Genomic DNA, 21606 nt, shown 5'->3' with positions numbered 1-21606 from the left:
CTAATCGGCGCCCAGTGCCTAGACTCCTTTGAGGCCCCTCCTTGATGGATGAGAGATAAGGTCGCGGCCTCGGTGGCTATGGAAACCTAGGAAGGTGGCTTCAGGTAGACAAGAGATGTAGGATCCGAGGCCGTCCTGAAGCTGGCAGGTCCCGTGTCGGAGCACCCGGCGGAGTGGCCAGGGCTGTGGTCCCGCGGCGCCCTGTAAGCTCACAGGCCGCAGAGGCGGCTCGTAGGGGACCCTCCCTCCTGCCCGCCCCGCGCTTCTCTGAGGGTTCTTCCCTTAATAGGCAAGAACTGGGGGATGGCGCGCGGTGCGGCCGTCCTGTGCCCTGACACTGCTCCCCACCCTACTTGGTGTCAGATCCCCCCGCCCCCTATCCTGCTAGATTTGACGGATGAGAGGGCTTGAAATGAATCCAAATTCCCGGGGTCTTGATTATGTCGTGGAGATAGGAGAAAAAAGGTGGTTTTGGTTTTGCTTTGTTTTTATTAAGTTTGACTGCTGGCGAGAACTCAGGCTCTCCACTCCTGTTGACTAAAGTGTCTACAATGTGTGGTGTCAGACAGTGTGGGGGAGACAGGGAAGTGTAAAATTCAGGGAGCTTATGCATTAATTCAGCAACATTCTAAGTGCCAATTATAGACCAGGCATAGTAGCAAGCCCTAGGGATTCAACAAGGAGGGAGTCAGTCAGTTCTCCACCACATGTCTAGTGGTAGAGACGGATCCGTACACAATTAATTGTGGCGAGATGGCTAGGCAGATTAAGTGCTGGACAAGTGGCCCGGCCTCACTGCATTGGCTGGAGAAATTTTTCCTAAGAGAGTGAGCCTGATCCTTTCTTGAAGAATGAGTCTCAGTGGAGAGGAAGAGCAGTCCAGGTAACATGTGCAAAAGTTTGCAAGGAGCCAAGGTCTCTTGGGAAAATGATGAGAAACTTTGCTAGCCAGGTGGAGCAGGAGCCCACGTGAAGGCAGTGGGGAGTTTCAGGAGGGTGCTGGAGCCAAATCACAGCTTGCAGATAACTGTTCAGTGTGCAACACTATCCTAGGACCTCAGTTTCCTATTTCCTCACCTGCAACGTGGAGATAGTACTTGCCTCAAAGATTGAGTTAATGCTTGTAAAGTGCCCAGAACAGTGCCTGCATGGAGTAAGTACAATATAAGTGTTAGTTATTTCAGTACAGTACCCATTCAGTCTGTACCATGTTGCCATCTTGACCTACATTTGCATCTTTGGACACATGTTTCAAAAATCTAGTGAATTTTATTTACAAAAATGAGTACAAGAAAGAAAAATGAAAGTGCTGATTCTGGTAGTAAGCATAAGTCTCACACAGTGAACTAGAGACAAAAATAGAAGTTATTAGGTATGCAGACACAAAGCTTTGGTTACACAGTTCTATATCTGACACCTCTATTTTACTATAAAAGAAAAAAAAAACTGAAGAGTAGTATTTAGTACTCAGCAGGCATGCAATAAATCAACTAAATGAACAACAGTGACATTATAATTTATATATATTGTTGAATTTCATATCTCTAAGACAAAATGTATTTATTTAGACATTATATTCTCTACTCTGGGACCAGAACCTTTATTACGAAATGCAAATCTATTGTTCTTGCACACTGTAATTTAGCTGTGTGTATAAGAGGCAGATGATTGCCTACTTAAAGTAACAGTTTTAGATTTTGAGTCTAGACTTTCCCAGCACTCCCCATTCACAAAACTATATGTCTTAGGAGAGACTGACCTTTGGCAGGACTAGTTTAAAATAATACTGTTTTCCTTGTATTTAGTTCAGAAAACAAACTGACAGATGTTTTGGCAAATGGGATGGAGTGGTGTCTAATGGGGCCCAGATGGTCTCTCTTCTTTTCGAAGTTATGAGTCTGGATGTTATACTTGAAATCGTCTCCAATTTGGTACCAGCCTCAAGACAGATCCAACAACATCGAGGACAACAAATCAGAAAGTTGAAAAACCCTGGATCATTGATGATGACTTAATCATGAAGTCAGCCAATTGTAGTTTGGGTTTTGTCTGTGTGTGCATATATATGTAGGTGTGAATTGTGGCTGAGAGGCATCCTAGATAAATGGCATATTTTCAAGAGTACATTATTTATGAAAATAGGGGACTACATTAAATGATATAATAAAGAAGTTAGCCTGTGTCTAATTGTCACTAGCATTGCTCTTCCTTTCTTCTCTTCTTCTCCTGTCTTGAACTCAGACATGGTGCCTGAAACTCTAAAACAATTTTGTGACTAGAAGGAAGAACAGGGAAATTGCAGACCTGCCAGCCATGATGCTGTCGAACCATGAAACCAATACCAGCATCCACCTAACCCCAGATTTCTAGTTCAAAGAAAAATAACCCTCAATGTGTTTGACTTTGGGTTCTGTTACTTACAGTTGAAGATATTCCTAACTGATAAAGGGAAGATGATATGTTCATTTTTCGATCTGCTGTTTTAGAGTTGGTGGGAAATCCAGATGGAGTGGAAATTTGAAATTCTGGAGAGAGGTTTGAGTGGTAAGTTTAAGGTAAGGATTCATCAGCAAATGGTAATAAATTGAAGCCAGTAGTCTTCAAACTTTCCCCCACGCTGTAAAATAAGTAAGAAACAAATAGTCCCTCTAGCACTTGCCCCCAACGTTTTACTATGAAAATTTTCAAACATACATAAATGTTGAAAAATGGGCATTGAACATCATATACTCAGACATTTTTCTTTGGTTGCTTAACTTATCTATACACCTGTGCATTTGTCAATCTATTTCGTTTACTATGCTTTTCCAAATAATATATTTTACCTCTAATTTCTTCAACACATATGGCATTAATCAGAGGTCAAATATTTGTTTACATTTTTTTCAGATAAAATTTCCCTCAACAATAAATACCCATTTTAAGAATGTCATTCAATTGTTTTGGACAAATGCCCAAACCCTATTAGGATATACAGAACATTACCATTGTCCCAGAAAGTTCCATCATACCCCTTCCCCAGGCAATCTATGCCCCACCCCTCCTGGAGGTGAATCTTGTTCTGCTTTCCTTTCACTAAAAATTAGTTTTCTAATTTCGGCTGTAGAGCTTTATATAAATGAAATTGTACAGTACTCACACATTTAAGTTGATATACAAAATTATGTTATTATAAGTTAAAATGTAATTTCTTCTCTTTTTCTTTTCATTTTTTTAATACCAGGAATCAAATCCAGGGGCACTTAACCATTGAGCCACATTCCCAGACCTTTATGTATTTTTTAAATTTAGAGATAGGGTCTCTCTGAGTTGCTTAGGATCTCACTAAATTGCTGAGACTGGCTTTGAACTCACGATCCTCCTGCCTCAGCCTCCCAAGTCGTGTGTGTCACTGTGCCCAGATCAAAATATGTCACTTCTGATGTATCTTAAATATTGACATTTTGAAAGAAAATTATCACATCACTCATTTCAAGACATCCAATAAAAACTAAATGCCAGTGTGATCTGCTACCTAATGTCATCCATTTCTAAAACACCAACAAGCTGCTCTTCAACAGGGTAGAGATTTTACATCTTTCCTTTTTATTCTTGAACTTATAGTTTTATTCCACAGATGTAATCCTAAAGTAAGGCTTTTTTATGCTTGAAAGATTTTTACTCAATGTCCTTTTGTATTTGTCTGGACAACAATTACTACATGGTGATTAAAACAAATTAAAAAAATTTCCCCTGAGAACCATAAGGCTCTAATTGTTAATTAACTTCTTCTAGATTGAGTCATTGCTAAAATTATTAGTAGTACACAATTGATTAAAATAACAAATACAGTTTTAAATGAACAATTATTAAATGTGATCATAAAAATATTACTGAGCATGCCTATTTTAATGGGACTGGTGGGGTTGGTATTTTTCCTACAAGTTCATGCATCCATGAATGGAAATTACTTATTGTTAGAACAACACAGAGCTCAGCATAAATTCTCTTACTATTGTCCATTGCTTTGATATTTATGCTGAGAAACTTTGTTTAGACAAACAAGTAGATGAGGATGGATGATGTTATTATAGCAATGCCAACTAATTCTTTAAACTCCTTCTGAATTAAATACCCCATTCACATACTGGTCTAACATTAAAAAATTAGTTTTAATGATCAATCAATTTGCCTGACAATTGCATTTAGTCTTTCTTCAATGTTATTGAGAGAATAGGGTTGGAACCCTCCTAACTTACAAGAGCATTTATTACCCATATTATAGTTATTTACTTTCTCAACACCTACAGCATTTGCAAGCTGGTGGCTCAGGGCTTTTTACACTCTGGGGAAATGTACCATAAGTAGACTGAGGCTGGGTGATGTTTGTGAAGGAAAATACCTTCCTCACAGGATATTCTCAGGCAGATTGATTCTAGGAAGAAACACAGATAGAAATTGAGGATCAGGGAACCAGTCCCCTTAAAATTATTCATTTTGGAATGCACTTTGGAAAGATATCCTACATCCTCAGATATGCATGCTCCAGAGTAGATGACTGTTTTAAGCCATGAAAATGGGTGATGTGCCCATGGAGAATGTGCAGTCTTAAGAAGAATATCCGGGCTGGAGATATAGCTCAGTTGGTAGAGTGCTTGCCTTGCAAGCACAAGGCCTTGGGTTCAATCCCCAGCACTGCAAAAAAATAAATGTATAAGTAAATAAATAAAAAAGAATAATATCCTAGGTGGGCAGAGGAGCTGTAACACTGTATTAATCAACTTTGTGTCATTATAACAAAATACCTGGCATGAATTAGCTTATAAAGATAAAAGGTTTATTTTGGTTCACAGTTTGGAGGTCCATGATTAATTGGTCTCATTGCTTTGGGTCTATGGTGAGGCAGCACACCATGGTGGAAGTGCATAGTGAAGTAAAATTGCTTACTTCAAGGCATGACGTCAAAGAAAAATCAAGGGCTTAGGTCCCATATGCCCTTTGAGGTTCCTCCCTCAATCACTTGAAAGCCTCCCATTAGCCCCACCTCCCAATAGTTTCAAACTGGGAACCAAGACTTTATCACCTAGGCCTTTGCAGATCCAAACCACAGCAAACACTCAAAGGAGACTGGAAGAAATGATCAGAGAGATATGAGAAAAAACCATAAGAAGATGGTGTCACAGAGGCCAAGAAATGAATAAGATTCTGGAAGGAGAGAGCAGCCACCGTGCAAGTTCCCCAGCAGAAGCAGGTGAGATAATAGTTTATTGCAGTTGGTGGTCTGGTGCCTTAGGACACTGACAACCTGGGTAGAGAACACTTCAGAAGGGTGGGGTGGGACGGGGAGGGAGGAGGCGGGAGTCCCAATCATTGCTCTTCCCAGAGGTTTAGTTCTAAGAGTGATGGAGCAAGGTGGGTAGAAGCCAGTTTTCACTTCTTTTTCATTTCCTCCATGTCCTTATGGGAAGATGGAAATGTGCTTATAGGCCTTGGGGAAGGTAGAAAGAGATTTGAAGAGAAGAAATTCAGCCGGGTGCACTGGCACACGCCTGTAATCCCAGCAGCTCAGGAGACTGAGGGAGGAGTGTTCAAAGCCAGCCTCAGCAATGGCGAGATGCTAAGCAACTCAGTGAGACCCTGTCTCTAAATAAAACACAAAAAAGGTCTGGGGATGTGGCTCAGTGGTCAAGTGCTGCTGAGTTTAATAACCAGTAACCCCCGCCTCCTCTGCTACCAAAAGAAAAAAAAGAAAAAAAAAGTACAGTGTTTCTGAAGAAGTAGAGAAGGACATGAGAGCCAGAACACGTGGAGTTCACATTTGGAACAGGAGAAATGGGCAAGGTTGGAGCTGCAGAAACATTTTGTATTCTAAATCTCATAATCCCAACATCTGAGCTCTCCGTGATCTGATTTTGCTGCTTGTGGAATTTTCTGCCTGTTGTTTTTAGCATCTCATTCCTTGTTTATTGTGTGATTTTTAAAAAACCGTAAAGCTGTTCATTTTCCTTGGAAAATTGTGGGGATTGTGGAAGTCCTCAGTTGAAGTTTTGCTTCTCCAGAAAGGATTTACTCAGCCTTCTGCAAATGAAGGCGCTACCACAGGGTGTTCACTCAGACGGCAGAGCAGTTGAGGGCTGGCTTGTGGTCAGAGCTTCAGGGGAGATCTTCCTCCACCCCAACAGCAAAGTCAAAACACGTGCACTTCCTTGTCTTCTTGTCTACTTTTACCTTCAGGGTGTAGTCCTGGGTGGTGGAACAAGATTTCGGTGACATCTCCTAATAGACTCCATGTTAGTGGCACTTCAGTTTTTGCTTCACAAACCCCAAGCCATGGAAGCTGTGGAGACAGAAACTCAGGGCCAAAGGTGACTTTGTTGCCTGCTCACTTCCCAAGGTTCTTGCTTTCACTTCATTTGGCCTTTGTAGATTTGCTTCCTTTCGTGCTAGCTCAGCAGTGTGTATGTGGGTACGTGTGTTTTTAAATGCTTAATTATTTTATCCAGGGATTTAGTTTCAATTGAGAAGACAGTTCAGGATATCAGGTCTGCCCTTCTGCTAAGAAAGGAAGCGTGGTGTGTTTGCTGTCATAAGTTTGGTTTTGATAAGCAGGACACGAGCAGTTTCTGACTGCCGGGTTTGCAGTGTATGAATCCTGGTTGCTATGCAGTTGTTGCTGGAAAATAGTCTGTGGGCTTAGGGTTTTTAAACCAACCATTCTTGGATGCCCAGAGAAGGAAGGAAAGTGAGGGCCTTGGCTTGCTGATTACAAACCATCTCCATGGCCACAGGTTGCTGGGCTCTCCTCTTACAATGTTTTCCCAGCAGCACTCAGACAGCATGAGCTTTCTTTATCATTTCTTAGCTTCTGGTATTTGCTTGTGAGAGGAAGGACTGTGTACCTGCTTGTGGAGACATGTGTGACACAAGACGAGGGACAAATGGAAGGAGAGAGCAGACTCCAAGCATAACAGATTGTTTCCATAGAACGTTACAGAAACAACTAATCTATTTTTGTTTTCACTTTCAGGGGTTGGGGGAAGGAAAGGAACATAACTCATTCAGGTTTGAATTTTTTAAGTTGAAATACTTATTCTGCCTCACAGATGATCCACATTTGAATCACCTGAATTAGGAAAGATGTTTTAAAACTTGTAGAATAATAATCTGGCATAATTAAAAAATTTTTTTTAGTTGTAGATGGACACAATATCTTTCTTTATTTTTATGTGGTGCTAAGAATCGAACCCAGTGCCCCACATGTCCAAGCCAAGCACTCTACCAGTGAGCTACAGCCCCAGCTCCACTCTGGCATGATTTTTGTATGACTTTTCTTCTTGTCTTTAAACTTCAACAGAGGCCCCAGAGGCTGAGAGCAACCCTATAGGTTAAGTCCCTTTACACTCTGAAGCAAGATGCAAGCTTGTCTGTGTTAGTCATTATATATTTGCATACGTGATCTATTATAAGGAATTGACTCTATAAAGATTGCAGAGGCTGACGAGTCCCAAGATCTGCAGTGGGCAAGCTGGAGACCCAGAAGAGCCAAAGGTTCAGTTTCATTCAAATCCAACAATATGAGAACCAGAGAATTTGTGTTCTAAATTCCACTCCAAAAACTGGCCCCCAAAGAGTTGATGTTTCAGGTCAAGTCTGAAGGCAGGAAAAGATGGGTGTTCCAGGTAAGCACCCAGGCAGGAGGAGTTCCCTGACTCATGGGAGGGTCACCATGTGGTCTATTCAGGCCTTCACTGATTGGATGAGGCCCACCCAGTTTAAGAAAGGCAATCTACTTTGCTCAATCTCACAATTTATGTGTTAATGTCATCCAAGCACACTTTCATGGACATGTCATGAATGGTGTTTGGCCAAGTATCTGTGCACCTCATGATCAGTTAAGCTGACACATGAAATTAACTATTACAGGGAGCAAAAGAAATACAGAGCAGTTAGGATAAACTGAAAGAACACAGTAAGATGGTAGGTTTATACTCAAACCTCTCAGTAACAATATCAAATATGAATAAAGCAAATGCTCCAGTTTAAAAAAAATTAAATCACATTAAAACAGACAAAACCAAAACTAACAAAATCCAACAACTTGCTGTTTATAAGAGAAACATCTAAAGTAATAGGGCCTAGAAAAGTTCAAAGCAAACCAATTGAGATACACACACTAATCAAATAAGTCAATAAATGAAAGCTGATATAATAGATGTTAATATCAGAGGACAAGTGGATATCACTTGTGGTTGTATTAAAAATAGTCATACATTTTTAAAAGATCCTCCCAACAAGAAGCAGTCTATTTCCCTACCCTGTGCATCTTGGTTAACATTGTTACTTATTTTGACCCATAGAATGCCACAGAAATGATATTGTATGATTTTAGAATCTGAGCCTTATACCTCTATTCTTGCTCATTTGGAATGCTGTTGCCAAGCTAGCTGGCTGGAGAAGTCGTGTGTGGGAGAACCAAGATTGCCTAGGCATCTGCCAGACGTGTGAGTAAGGCCATCTGTGACCAAACTAAGCTAGTCTCAAACCAACTAAGCAATTGCAAATGTGTGAGGAAGCCCAACTGATTAGTTCACAATGGAATTGTGAGCAAATAAAAATATTTTTTGTTTTAAACCAGTAAGTTTTGGGAGATGATTTGGTATGCAGCAATAGGTAATAAACATAGCAATGCACTTTAAACTACAGAATATACAACCTTTTCAAGCACACACGGGTCATTTACAAAAATAACCAACACTGGTCTATAAAACACATCTCTACAGATTTCAAAGAATCAAAATCATGAAGTATGAATTCTGGCAATAATGCAATTGTACAAGGACAATTAGAAAATCTCAATGTATTTGAAAATTAAGAAATATACTTTTAAGTAACCAAAAGAATATATCATAAAGCATATTAGAAAAATATTTGTACTGAATAGTAATAAAAATACTATATCAAAGATTATTAGAATGCAGCTAACATAGAACTTAGAGTGGAAATAGTAACCTCAAATGCCTATATTAGAAGAAAAGACTGCAAGTTAATGAGATACACATTGATCTCAAAAAGGAAGTGAATTCAAACAAAGTAAAAGAAGAAAAATAAAAGCTTCTTTTAGAACTTTTAGAACTAAAAGCAAAAAATGATGAAATGCATATTAAGTAGAGGATTAATGAAATCAAAGGCTGATTCTTCACAATGTCTAATAAAATCAACAACTTCTGTGGACGCCATTTCAGAAGAAAAGATAATGTAGAAATAACCAATATCAAGAATGAAAAGGAATTAATCACTACATATCTGCAGACATTTATATGCAATCAGAGGATTTTCTGAACAACTCTATGCCAGTACATTTAAAATCTAGTTGAAATGGATAAATTCCTTTAAAAGTAACATCAAAACTGACTGAAAAAACTAGAGTCTGAATAGTCCTGTAACCACACACAAAAAAATTGCATATAATCTTTCCACAAAAACAAAAAACAGAAGTCAGGCCCAGAATCCAGCTTGCCCTTCACTGGTGAGGTCTATCAAACATTCAGGTACAAAATTATTCTAATCTTATGCAAACTGTGTCAAAGAACAGCAAAGGAAGGACCACTTCAAAAATACTCAATGTATGAGGCTACTAGCATAATCTTGAAACCTACATCTGAAAAAAACAAAATTTTTTTTCAGGGAAATTGCACGTCAATTTCACTTATGAACATAGAGGAAAATATCTTTAGCAAAATAATAGCATAACAACAACAACAACAAAAACCCCCAAAACCAACCCCAAACAGTAATGCATAAAAGCTTAATACATCATAATACAGGAAAACAACGTTTGTTTACATTTGAAAATCAGTATCATCCACCACAATCATAGATTAAGGGAAAAGAAATTCTACGACCACTCAGTAGATGGAGAAAAATCTTTGGGTAAAAGTCACCATCCATTTGTGGTAAAAATTCTAACTGACTAAATATAGAAGGAAATTCATTAATATTATAAGGTAAAATTTGAGGGGTAAGACAGATTCCTGCTTTCTCTACTTCTATTCAGTATTGTACTAGATAGCCTAATAAGTCAAGAGAAAGAAATGAAGTGTGTAAGGTTTAGAATGAAAGAAACAAAATTGCCACTATTTGCAGATGATTTATTTGTGTGTTCATTTTGATTTTCTACAATTATAAATTACTAGAATTAATGAGGGCTTATTAAATTTTCTAGAAATAAAACTAAATGTAAGAATATATTTTCCTTCTATCAGCAAAGAATAAGAACTAAGTTTTAAAAGTTTATAATTTAAAATGATATAACATATACAGTACCCAGAAATAATATGTAAGACCTTTACAAGACACATTTAAAATCTTTACTGAGTAATAGTAAGGAAGATGTAAATGAATGGGAAAATACACTATATCATATTAACAGAATCAATATTTTCAGAATGTCCCTTCCCTCCAATATGATATATAGATTCAAAGAACTTCCAGTAAAAATTTTCTACCAAGATATTTGGTTTTAGATTTTTTGGGGGTGGCATGTGATAAGCTAATTTACAAAAATTTATATAAAAAGGAAAAGGATGAAGATAGCCAAGACATCATTGAAGAAGAACAAAGTGGGAAAATTTCCTCTTCTGGATGTCAAGATTCATATGTATCTACAGTATTTAAGACAGTTTAATATTGGTAGTGGAGGAGGCAAATAAACCAGGAGACTGGCTTTCATGTATGTGGATACTGAATTCATGATAGAAGTACTACTGCTGTGTGATGGGAAGAATTTTTTTTTTTTTTTTTTAGTGGTGCTTGATCAATTGGTATCCACATGGGAAAAAAATCCATCCCAACTTCATATTATATCAGTCACTCCATGTGGAGTAAAGACTTACATGGAAGCTGAAACCATGAAGCTTATAGAAAATGTGATTTATTGCTTTTTTGGCCCCAATCGTTCTCTCCTTCCTGGATTCATGTGCTTTTCCACGTGATTTGCAGTTCCTCTCACAAAGGAGGCAGATTGTATTTTCCCTCCTCTGACTCTCTAGGCTTGACTGAGACTTTAATGAGTGTCAGTGTGGCCTTGAGCCCCAGCCTCTGTGGGCCTTGTACATCTCTGCCTGTCGCAGTGGTGAAAAAACTGATGTAACACAAGTGATAAGCACACGAATGGCCGGAAAGTGCCGCAACTGTTGTGCTACAATGAGGAACTCAGTCTGAAGAGCCCAGAGAATAATAGAATGGAACTTAGTCTTGATTAGATCATGTCTTGAAATCTTCCTCATTACCAAACTTCTCAGATGGTTTTAGCTAGTTTGGGCTGGCTTTTTGTGAGTTGCACTACAAACCATTATAGGAAGCTGAGCAACAGGTTATGAGGAAAGATGTAATTTCCCTAGGATTTGGTAATTAGAGGAAGTACAGGTGACTCCTCTAAAAATGAAATAGAAACTTCATTAGCTTAAAAATAAGATCAAGGAGAAGACTGAAGCACTCTGAGGCAAATGGCACTTGATTTATACTTGTGATATGATATCCAGTAGTTTGGTGAAGTTTTAGGGGTGATGCCTTGAGGGAACTAACTAGAAAAAAAATTTAATACTATTTTGAGGAGATTATAAGGGCTGGGAATGACTGCAAAGATCAATCATTCCAGTCTCCTGATTGTATGGCTGGAGAAACTGAGGCTCAGGAAGTCAGGTGGCTAGTTGGTAGTAAAGGTGAGGCCAGGTCTCAGGTGTCCCCATTTCTCATTAGGGTGTTTTCCACTCATAAACCCTCATCATCTTAGTCATTTATATTGTCTCATTTGCTTACATTGAATCCCATGGACCTTATTTCTTCTCCCTATCCAATAGTTTACATTTTTAACCTACCACCGGCCATTCACCAAATATTGAACACCTACTATGTGCCAGGTACTATACTAGGTATTGGGGATCCTGAATAAGATAGATGCTCATGGGAGATTACGTTCTAATGGAGGCCACAGTCACGTAAACAAACAAAAACTACATCACTGAGAGGTGCTTCAATAAAAGAATATATAGAATGAAGTGGGAGTAAGAAGGGCCCTAGGGAGCTGGAAAAGGCTGAAAGGAAGAGATGCTATTTTAGCTAACATGAGATCACTGAGTTGGTGTTTGCTAGTTGGGGAGTGTATTTATTGGGATGCTTGAAGGGGAACTGGCCCATGGGGTAGTCTGCCCCACTTAGAGAATGCCAAGGAGTTGGGTGTGGCTGGAACAGGGAGTATGTGTTTGGAGGGGTGGTGGTAACTGGGAATGGGTGGAGATGTGTGTGTGTGTGTGTGTGTGTGTGTGTGTGTGTGTATCAAATGCACTTTGGACCAAAGTATGAAGGATCCTGTCCCTTTACAGCTACTATGTTATTGGAATTTTATTTTGTGAAGAGCAGAGGAGCAGATTCATGTTTTATGATAAAAAGCAAAGTGTGGAAAACGTATTTATCCACTAAACCTTCATTGTGCACCATCCTATGCAGAGAATTTAGCTGACTTCTGATCTCAGGAAGCCCACAGATGTTCGAAAAGAAGAGAAGTTGTCTATTACAACCTTGGTTTTCGAGGTCAGTGCTCAGTCCCAAATGAGAAGGCCCAAATGCTCCAAGTGCAGTGAGAATTCAGAGAAGGGAGATTCTTTCAGGCTGAAGAGGGGTTGGGGAATGCTTCAAGTCAGGGTGTATTAGAAGGTTGGGTCCTGAGTGATTAGTGTGATTTGAAAGGCAGAGATGGGTGGTGGGACAAGCTCTGGAGGGAACAGTGTGTGTGTGTGTAATGGCGTTGCCTACTTTGGCCAGAGTGTAAGATGTATGGAAGGGACTTAGTGGGAGCCAAGGGCAGGTCTTGATTGACAGGCTAAAGGATGTCTACTGAAGTGTAGTATCACTAGGGGAGGCACAGGATGATTTTTGGTGTTATGTTACAGACATTTTAAAGCTAGGTATTTACATTAATGTATACTGAAAATATTTAAGTGATAATTATAATATTGCCTACAATGAGGCAAGAAAAATAAAATAAGGCAATTTAATCAACATTCAGAAAGTAATAATATGGATGGTGTACAGATTGATAAAAGTCATCAAGGAAATATGCAAATATATGAAAAGAGGAAATTATGTCAAGAAGTTTAGGGTAATTTAGGAAGGTAGGCACCCTAGTATTAAAGGATAGTCCTTCAGTAGAAAGATTGCTCTGAGATGGGTGCTGTGGTTCACGCCTGTAATCCCAGTGGCTCAGGAGGCTGAGGTAGGAGGATGGCAAGTTCAAAGCCATCCTCAGCAACTTAGTGAGACCCTGTCTCAAAATAAAAATAAAAAGGGCTGGAGATGTGGCTCAGTGGTTAAGTGCCCCTGGCTTCAATTCCTGGTACAAAAAAAAAAAAAAAAAAAAAAAATCCGTCTGAGAACTGGTATGAAATTGATTAAATTGGAAAAAGTAGAGACCAGAGCTGAAACAGTAAGGAAGCTACTGTGATGTATTAGTAGTAAGAGTTTTCTCCTTGAGGAAACTATACAGTTTTTCCTTCTACATTCTCACATTCTCTTGAGTTCTCTTTGGAAATTCATCTGCTTGCTTCCTGTGGAAGTGACATGTTTGTAAATGACTTCCTTTCTGCAAAATAGACATTTCTTGATTTTGGCAGTGATGTTTTCAAAGTTTGACGTGGTACACATCACAGTTTTATCTCCTATCCTTAGAATCAATGACACTTTTATTTTACTGAAAAGTTTAATCGAAATGCCATAGTGGAAGCATGAAAATAAATAAGACTTCCAGAAATTGTTAAGGTAGCGCCTCAGAACTGCATGAGGAACCTGAACTCTTCCAATGAAAATAAGCAGTAGAGAGGGGAACAAATCCTCCCCATCTTGCCCAGCACCCAATTTTTGTCTTCTTTTGCAATGTCTACTTTATTTGAAGCATTGTAGATATCTTAAGATGCTGCAACTCACATTTGAAATATGCTTCCTGTGAGAAATTATGCATTGAATTAGCATATTTTAGTTAAAGCTTGCCAGTTCAGGAAGGAAACCACCATGCCAATGGATAGAGAGTAAGAGAAATGGCTCTGGCCCATCTCTGATATTTCCTGCCTCAAGGTCTGTCTGGAGACCCATGATTTGTTTTCCCAGCATATTTTTCTGCACACCCAGAATCACATCTATAGATAACTTATTCCTTTCTTCGTCTCCCTAAGGAAGGAAACACTTCTGGGTCAGCTTCCATCCTTGGATGAATAGGTTTATGCATATTATTGATGGAAAGATTAAATTCCTGTTCAGTTTCCTCTGCCACCTTTTATTACCTTTGGTGGCTTGTATATTTAGTGGTGCTTTCTCTCTGAAAGTTACAGATGAGTCAGAGAATGAGGCCTAAGGGAGTGTTATATGACATGGTACCTCATTTGAAGTTTCATCCAACAACTTTTTTCTCTACTTCCCTTCTCCCAAACCTCCATATAGTTTGCCCCTATGAAGAGTTGCTGCCTGAAGTAGTTTGCTTCCTGGGCAAAACCACAGGTACATCCAGTTTCTTCCTGATGACCCTCTTGTCTTTTCTTCAGAATCTGCAGTAGACATCTGATAATTTTTATTTTTTCTTATGGTGCTGGAGATCAAACTCAGGGCCTTGGGCATAGAAGGAAGATGCCTTACCACTGAGCTACACCCCCAACCCCTCATGGATTGTTTTTTGTTTGTCTAAAATTTCTTTCCAGTTCTTTGGAAACATCACTCAACTTTTTTGTGATTTCCTTTGGCAAACACCCACTCCCTTGGCGGCTGTCAGTATAGATGTGTTAGGTGAACAGGTGCACCCAAGGGGAGCTTGTCAGGTCGTCTCTGGGGAATTTGAATCTGGAGGGGAGTGCCACAGGGCTGGAGAGTGGTTGGAGCTGAGTCAAACCCGGCTGCCTGGGCCTGTGGCACTTCCTTTGTTCCTGTCCTTCTCAAGGCCTTTCCTTTGATGCTATGACATTTCCTTCCTGTAAATTAATTTTTCCTGAAGTAAACCAGATCTTGTTGCTGTTGCTTATAACCAAAGAACCCTGAAAAAGCCACCTTTGACTTCCTTTCCCATCCTCTTCTAGGCTCTTACCCACTTATGTCTCTTTAATGGTGTCTTAGTCCACGAGGGCTGCTGTAACAAAATGCCATGAATGGAGTGGTTTATAAACAACAGGTATTTATTTCTCACAGTTGTAATGGCTAGAAGTTCAAGATAAGGGGCTGACAGATTTGGTACCTGGTGAGGGTCCAGCTTCCTGGTTCATGGATGGCAGCTTCTGGCTGAGTTCTCGTATGGCAGATGAAGCTAGTTAGTTTCCTGTGGTCTCTTATTTTTATCTTATTTTTCAGAGACACAGATTTATTAGGAAAACAGATGCACGTTCAAGGGAGAATGTGAGATATCTCAAGGGAGAGAGGTCTTTTGGGGTAAAGGAGGAAATACACATTCAAAGGAGAACGTGGGCCATCTCCAGAGGGAGAGACTTGTTATGGGTGCTAATATTGATATAATGGACTAGAGGAAGCATCAGGGCGGAGTTACACAATTTTGGGTCCAGTTTCTCTAGTGTTGGCTCATTGCCCTCAAGTTACTTTTTATAGGCAAATGCAGGGGGTCACGTGTGCAGGTCTAGGCTGAGGGCTGAGTTGCTCAGGAATGCTTGTTGGAGTCTCTTTTATAAAGCAGTAATCCCATTCATGATGGCTCCACACTCATGACCCAACCACCTCTCAGGGGTTCCTCCACTTAATGCCAGCACACTGGTGATTAGGTTTCAGCAGAAGAATTTTGAGGGGATTACAAATATTCAGGCCATAGCAAATAGCGGTCACATTTCTATTAGATTAAGAAGACCCAAATCCCAGCCAAAGCCTGCAAGCCCCAGACTGGTCTGGCCTTGGAGCCTCTCCAGCCCACACTCTCCCACCTCCCTTCTCCATGTCTCTTGAAGCTCACTCACCTCCTTCCCCTGCCTGGGGCATCCTGTGCTCACTGTGGGGATTTCACACATGCTCCCTTTGCCTGCAGCATTCTCAAGTGGGCCTTCTCATGCCCTTCCCAATTCTTGATTGGGTTTATTAGGTTAGGGGCTCTCCTGGTACACACTTGATATTTTCCCACCATAACGTTTATCTCAGTTTGTAATTAAGTCGGCCTTCATGTACATGGGTTCCGCATCCATGGATTTAACCAACTAAATTGAAAATATTTGAAAAACAGTTTTGTCTGTATTGAACATGTACAGCCTTTCTTTCCTGCCATTATTCCCTAAACAATGCAGTAGAACAAGTATTTACATAGCATTTACATTGTGTTGGCTATTATAAAATAGAAATGATTTTAGGTATATGGGAGGATGTGAGTAGTTGTATGCAACTATTGTGCCATTTTATAGAAGGAATTTGAATACTGCAGATTTTTGTATCTGCAGGGATTCTGGAACTAATCTCTCCCGGATACTGAGGAATAACTATACACATGTATATATGGATTATTTGATTCTTCTTTGTCTTCCTTACTAGATAATAAAGTCTAAGAATGCGGGAACTATACTTTTGTCCATAATTGTATTCTGATATCTTACACAGAACTTGTTGTATGGTAGGAATACAAAATATTTTGGTGGAATAAATACATTTTAAAAATGTGTTTAAATGTATGTAATTAATTAAAAAAAATATGAGCCAGTTTTCTTTTCCCATGAAGATCTGTAAGAGTTATCTGTTCTCATTAATGCTCTGGTCAGTAGTGGGCAATGATGGGATGGTTTAGTCATAATTTTTACTAACTTGCCTCTTCCGGTTCCTCTTTCTCTGACCTCCTATCATAATCTTGCCTAATGGCCATCTTATACTACTTGATGACATTCTCCTACTGAATTAGTATATGCTTGTGATAGGATTATTATATCCTTGCAGGCTGGAACTAGTGTTATGAAGAGTAGTTCCTTTTCTGGTTCTTCTCCTGAGTATCTGGGTGGACTTTAGCTAACTCATTTAATCTCTATGAACCTTAGTTTCCTCATCTTTACAATGGGGATAATGTGTGTTCTACTAAATATTACCTGGTGGTGGTAAAGATTCAAAGAGATATGACTGTCAAAGCAATTGGGAAAATTGCTAAGTGGATATAATATCTAAGAAATATTTTTGATTGTTTTATGGCTTTTTGATATTCATTATAACATTCCCAGGCATTCTCCAAATAGTATAACACCTTAATCTCCCCGTCCTTATTTCATGTAGTAAGTAAAATGTGATGTGTTATTAAGTTGTGTTATCTTATTTCTTCATTTGACTGGGAACTGAAGTAGGAAAGATTAAACAAGTTATTCAAGGTCACTTCAAAGTCATGTTGCCTACAAGTTCGGAGACTGGGATTCAATCCAAGTCATTGACTCCAAGGCCAGCAGTCTTCACCAGGGCCCATGTGGTCTCCCTCTCCACATGTCCCCTCAGTGACCTACCAAAACTCACACTTTAATAAGTTCCTCCCATGACCTAGGCACTGTGTTGGTCAATTTTCTTCCTTCCCCTTTTTTAATGTTTACATAATCATCTTCTTTTCACAGATGAGGAAACGGAAGCTTAGGGAGGAATCCTGGATTTCTGCATCCTGGTAGGATATAGAAAGCAACAACAGGCCACCTCTACTCTACTGGGATAATAGGAATAAAACTGGATACATTGTAACAAAGGAAGATCTAAAGTCGACTGGAGAGCTGTGTAAGCAACAAGCCATAGAGAGCTGAACTAGAGATGATGCCAACAGATCCCTATCTCATTTTCTGTCCCAGAGTATTTGCCTCTTCTGAGTTTGGGTGTGGGCTTGACCTCAATGAGCAGAGACACCACTGAGGGGAAGAGAAACAGGTTGCATCTGTCTTGCCAGGCTGGTGTGACAGAAGAAACCAGAGGAGTCCCAAGGCAAGGCTGGTTTTCCCCAGGCAATGTTTGCTGAACTCTGGAGCTGCTGAGACTCAATAACCTGGAACCTAACGCTCACTAAATCAAATTCTGAGCTGCCTGTGTCAATTTAGTTTAAAGTTCTTTTCCTGGGGCCGTCAGGCCCAGGGGACTATTTGCCCCCTTTTTTCTTTTGGCATTGACCTTCCTCTGCATCAATTGTTTCTGGGTTTTCTGGGCAGGAGACTTTTCTCAGACATTGGCGCCCCCTGCTGTCAGAGAGCAACATTGCAAGTACTTGGCGCCTGCCCTTTCACTGTTCTCCCCAAAATGCCGGTGATGAAATACCAAATCCATCTCACTGGTCCCGGGTACTTGATGTCGACTGTCTAGTTTGTAGATGCCTGCAGTTGCAGTGTCCTCATCTGTAAAATGGAGTCAGTGGTGCCTTCTGCAGAGTCTTTTGTGTGTTAAATGAATCAGTAGCAAAGTGCTTAACATTGTCTGCCATACAGTTAGTGCTCTGTAAGTAGGGATAATGGCAGTGGTTATTGTTGTTAGGGCCGCGATGAATCTTCCTCAAGCTCCTCAAAGCAGGCAGCACCTGATGAGTGAGAACTAGCTCTGACTCTGGGTGTTCCAGTGTGTTCACATATTCTGTTTTACCCACACAGCAGGACACCACTGGCAGGGACCTGATGCTCAAAGCATTAGGGAGAGAAAGACCTGCGCTGGGAGGGGGCTTCTGTCTCAGTTTGTCAACAGGTTAACACTGGATGCTTGCAAGTCTCTGGCCTGTGGAAGCCGACTGTCTTCCTATTTCAGTTGCTGAAACTGTCTCTGGGAGATTGCATCTGAAGGGTGCATTCTGTTTATCTTAGAAGATGAACTCTGTAGTCCCTCTTAGATGGAGATGCTCTGAATTAATGGGTCTAATGGACAACAGGTGCTAGATAATGCAAGACAGTTCTTGACTTGGCAAACTGCTTTTCAACCTGGTTTGTGCTGCTCTTTTGAGGTGGGTGCTGGTGGAAGAAAGCTGCCTGGAGGCCTCTTGGTGCCAGGCTCCTAGCAAGAGACAGTCTTGTCCCTGAGTCTCAATCGCCAACCTCCATGGGTTGCTCAGCCCTTTGGAACCTGCAGCTTCAACTCTGGATCCCACTGTTTCCTGTTTTCCAGTTTCCCTAACTCAACTTCCCATATTATCAGCACCCTAGCAGACTTCATCTCGTGGAATTTTCTTTCCTGGGAGAAGACTTCCCACCACTCTCTATTTTGAAAGCACACACTGTCCCTACGGCACCTCTCTGTTTTTGCATAAATCTTGGAACTTCTTCCCCCATGGGCACTGCCCAGAACCCTCAGTCTCCCCGTATGCCTTACCTCTGTTCAGATTTGAGTGGATGCAGCTGGCTGCCAAGTCCCTGGGCCACTCTCCCAGGACCCAAAACTATGCCTGCCAGATAGAGGTGCAGCCAGCAGCAGCCATGGTGATGGGTCATAGTCTGAGGTTTTCCAGACACCTCGTGTGTTCCTGGGTTGCCACAAGGTCCCACAATATCCCACAGACTCTCAACAACCCTTTAGTTTCTGACACTATTAGCAGTATGTTTTTTTTCTTTCTTTCTTTCTTTTTTTTTTGGTGGTGCTGGAGATTGAACCCAGGACCTTGTGCTTGCAAAGCAAGCACTTTACCAACTGAGCTATATTCCCAGCCCCAACCATTAGCATTATGAGTTGGTTTGTGACTTTTCTACTTGACTGTACATGGATTGAGGTTTTTTTTTTTTTTTTTTTTTTTTTTTTTAATATATATTTATTTTTTTTTAATTGTATACAAATGGGATACATGTTGTTTCTCTATTTGTACATAGAGTCAAGGCATACCATTTGTGTAATCATACGTTTACATAGGGCAATGATGTTTATTTTTTTCCCTTCCCCCCCACCCCTCCCACCCCTCTTTTCCCTCTATACAGTCCTTCTTTCCTTCATTCTTACCGCTCTCCTTATCCCTAACCCTAAACCTAACCCTAAACCTAATGCTAACCCCTCCCACCCCCCATTATATGTCCTCATCCGCTTATCAGCGAGATCATTCGTCCTTTAGTTTTTTGAGATTGGCTTATCTCACTTAGCATGATATTCTCCAATTTCGTCCATTTGCCTACAAATGCCATAATTTTATCATTCTTCATTGCGGAGTAATATTCCATTGTATAAATGTGCCACAGTTTCTTTATCCATTCATCAACTGAAGGGCATCTAGGTTGGTTCCACAATCTGGCTATGGTGAATTGAGCAGCAATGAACATTGATGTGGCTGTATCTCTGTAGTATGCTGATTTTAAGTCCTTTGGGTATAGGCCAAGGAGTGGGATAGCTGGGTCAAATGGTGTTTCCATTCCAAGCTTTCTGAGGAATCTCCACACTGCTTTCCAGAGTGGCTGCACTAATTTGCAACCCCACCAGCAACGTATGAGTGTTCCTTTTTCACCACATCCTCGCCAACACCTATTGTTGCTTGTATTCTTGATAATCGCCATTCTAATTGGGGTGAGGTGAAATCTTAGGGTAGTTTTGATTTGCATTTCCCTTATTACTAGGGATGTTGAACATTTCTTCATATATCTGTTGATTACTTGTACATCTTCTTCTGTGAAGTGTCTGTTCATTTCCTTAGCCCATTTGTTGATTGGATTATTTGTATTCTTCGTGTAGAGTTTTTTGAGTTCTTTATAGATTCTGGAAATTAGCGCTCTATCTGAGGTATGGTTGGCAAAGATATTCTCCCACTCCGTAGGCTCTCTCTTCACATTTCTGATAGTTTCCTTTGCTGAGAGAAAGCTTTTAAGTTTGAATCTATCCCAGTTGTTGATTCTTGCTTTTATTTCTTGTGCTATGGGAGTCCTGTTAAGGAAGTCTGATCCTAAGCCAACAAGTTGAAGATTTGGACCTACTTTTTCTTCTATAAGATGCAGGGTCTCTGGTCTGATTCCGAGGTCCTTGATCCATTTTGAGTTGAGTTTTGTGTAGGGTGAGAGATAGGGGTTTAATTTCATTCTATTGCATATGGTTTTCCAGTTTTCCCAGCACCATTTGTTGAAGAGGCTATCTTTCCTCCATTGCATATTTTTGGAACCTTTGTCTAGTATGAGAAAATTGTATTTATTTGGGTTTGTGTCCATGTCCTCTATTCTGTACCATTGATCTACCTGTCTATTTTGGTACCAATACCATGCCGTTTTTGTTACTATTGCTTTGTAGTAGAGTTGAAGATCTGGTATTGCAATACCCCCTGCTTCGCTCTTGCTACTGAGGATTGCTTTAGCTATTCTAGGTTTTTTATTCTTCCAGATGAATTTCATAATTGCTTGCTCTATTTCTGCAAGGTACATCATTGGGATTTTAATTGGAATTGCATTGAATCTGTATAGCACTTTAGGTAGTATAGCCATTTTGACAATATTAATTCTGCCTATCCAAGAACTTGGGAGATCTTTCCATTTTCTAAGGTTTTCTTGAATTTCTTTCTTTAGTGTTCTGTAGTTCTCATTGTAGAGGTCTTTCACCTCTTTTGTGAGATTGATTCCCAAGTATTTTATTTTTTTTGATGCTATTGTGAATGGGGTAGTTTTCCTAATTTCTCTTTCTGAAGATTCATCACTTATGTATAAAAATGCATTGGAT

Source organism: Sciurus carolinensis, chromosome 1 (assembly GCF_902686445.1).
Source record: "Sciurus carolinensis chromosome 1, mSciCar1.2, whole genome shotgun sequence".
NCBI lineage: Eukaryota > Metazoa > Chordata > Mammalia > Rodentia > Sciuridae > Sciurus > Sciurus carolinensis.
The sequence above is the reverse complement of the archived record's forward strand: the minus strand, read 5'-3'. Positions refer to the sequence as shown.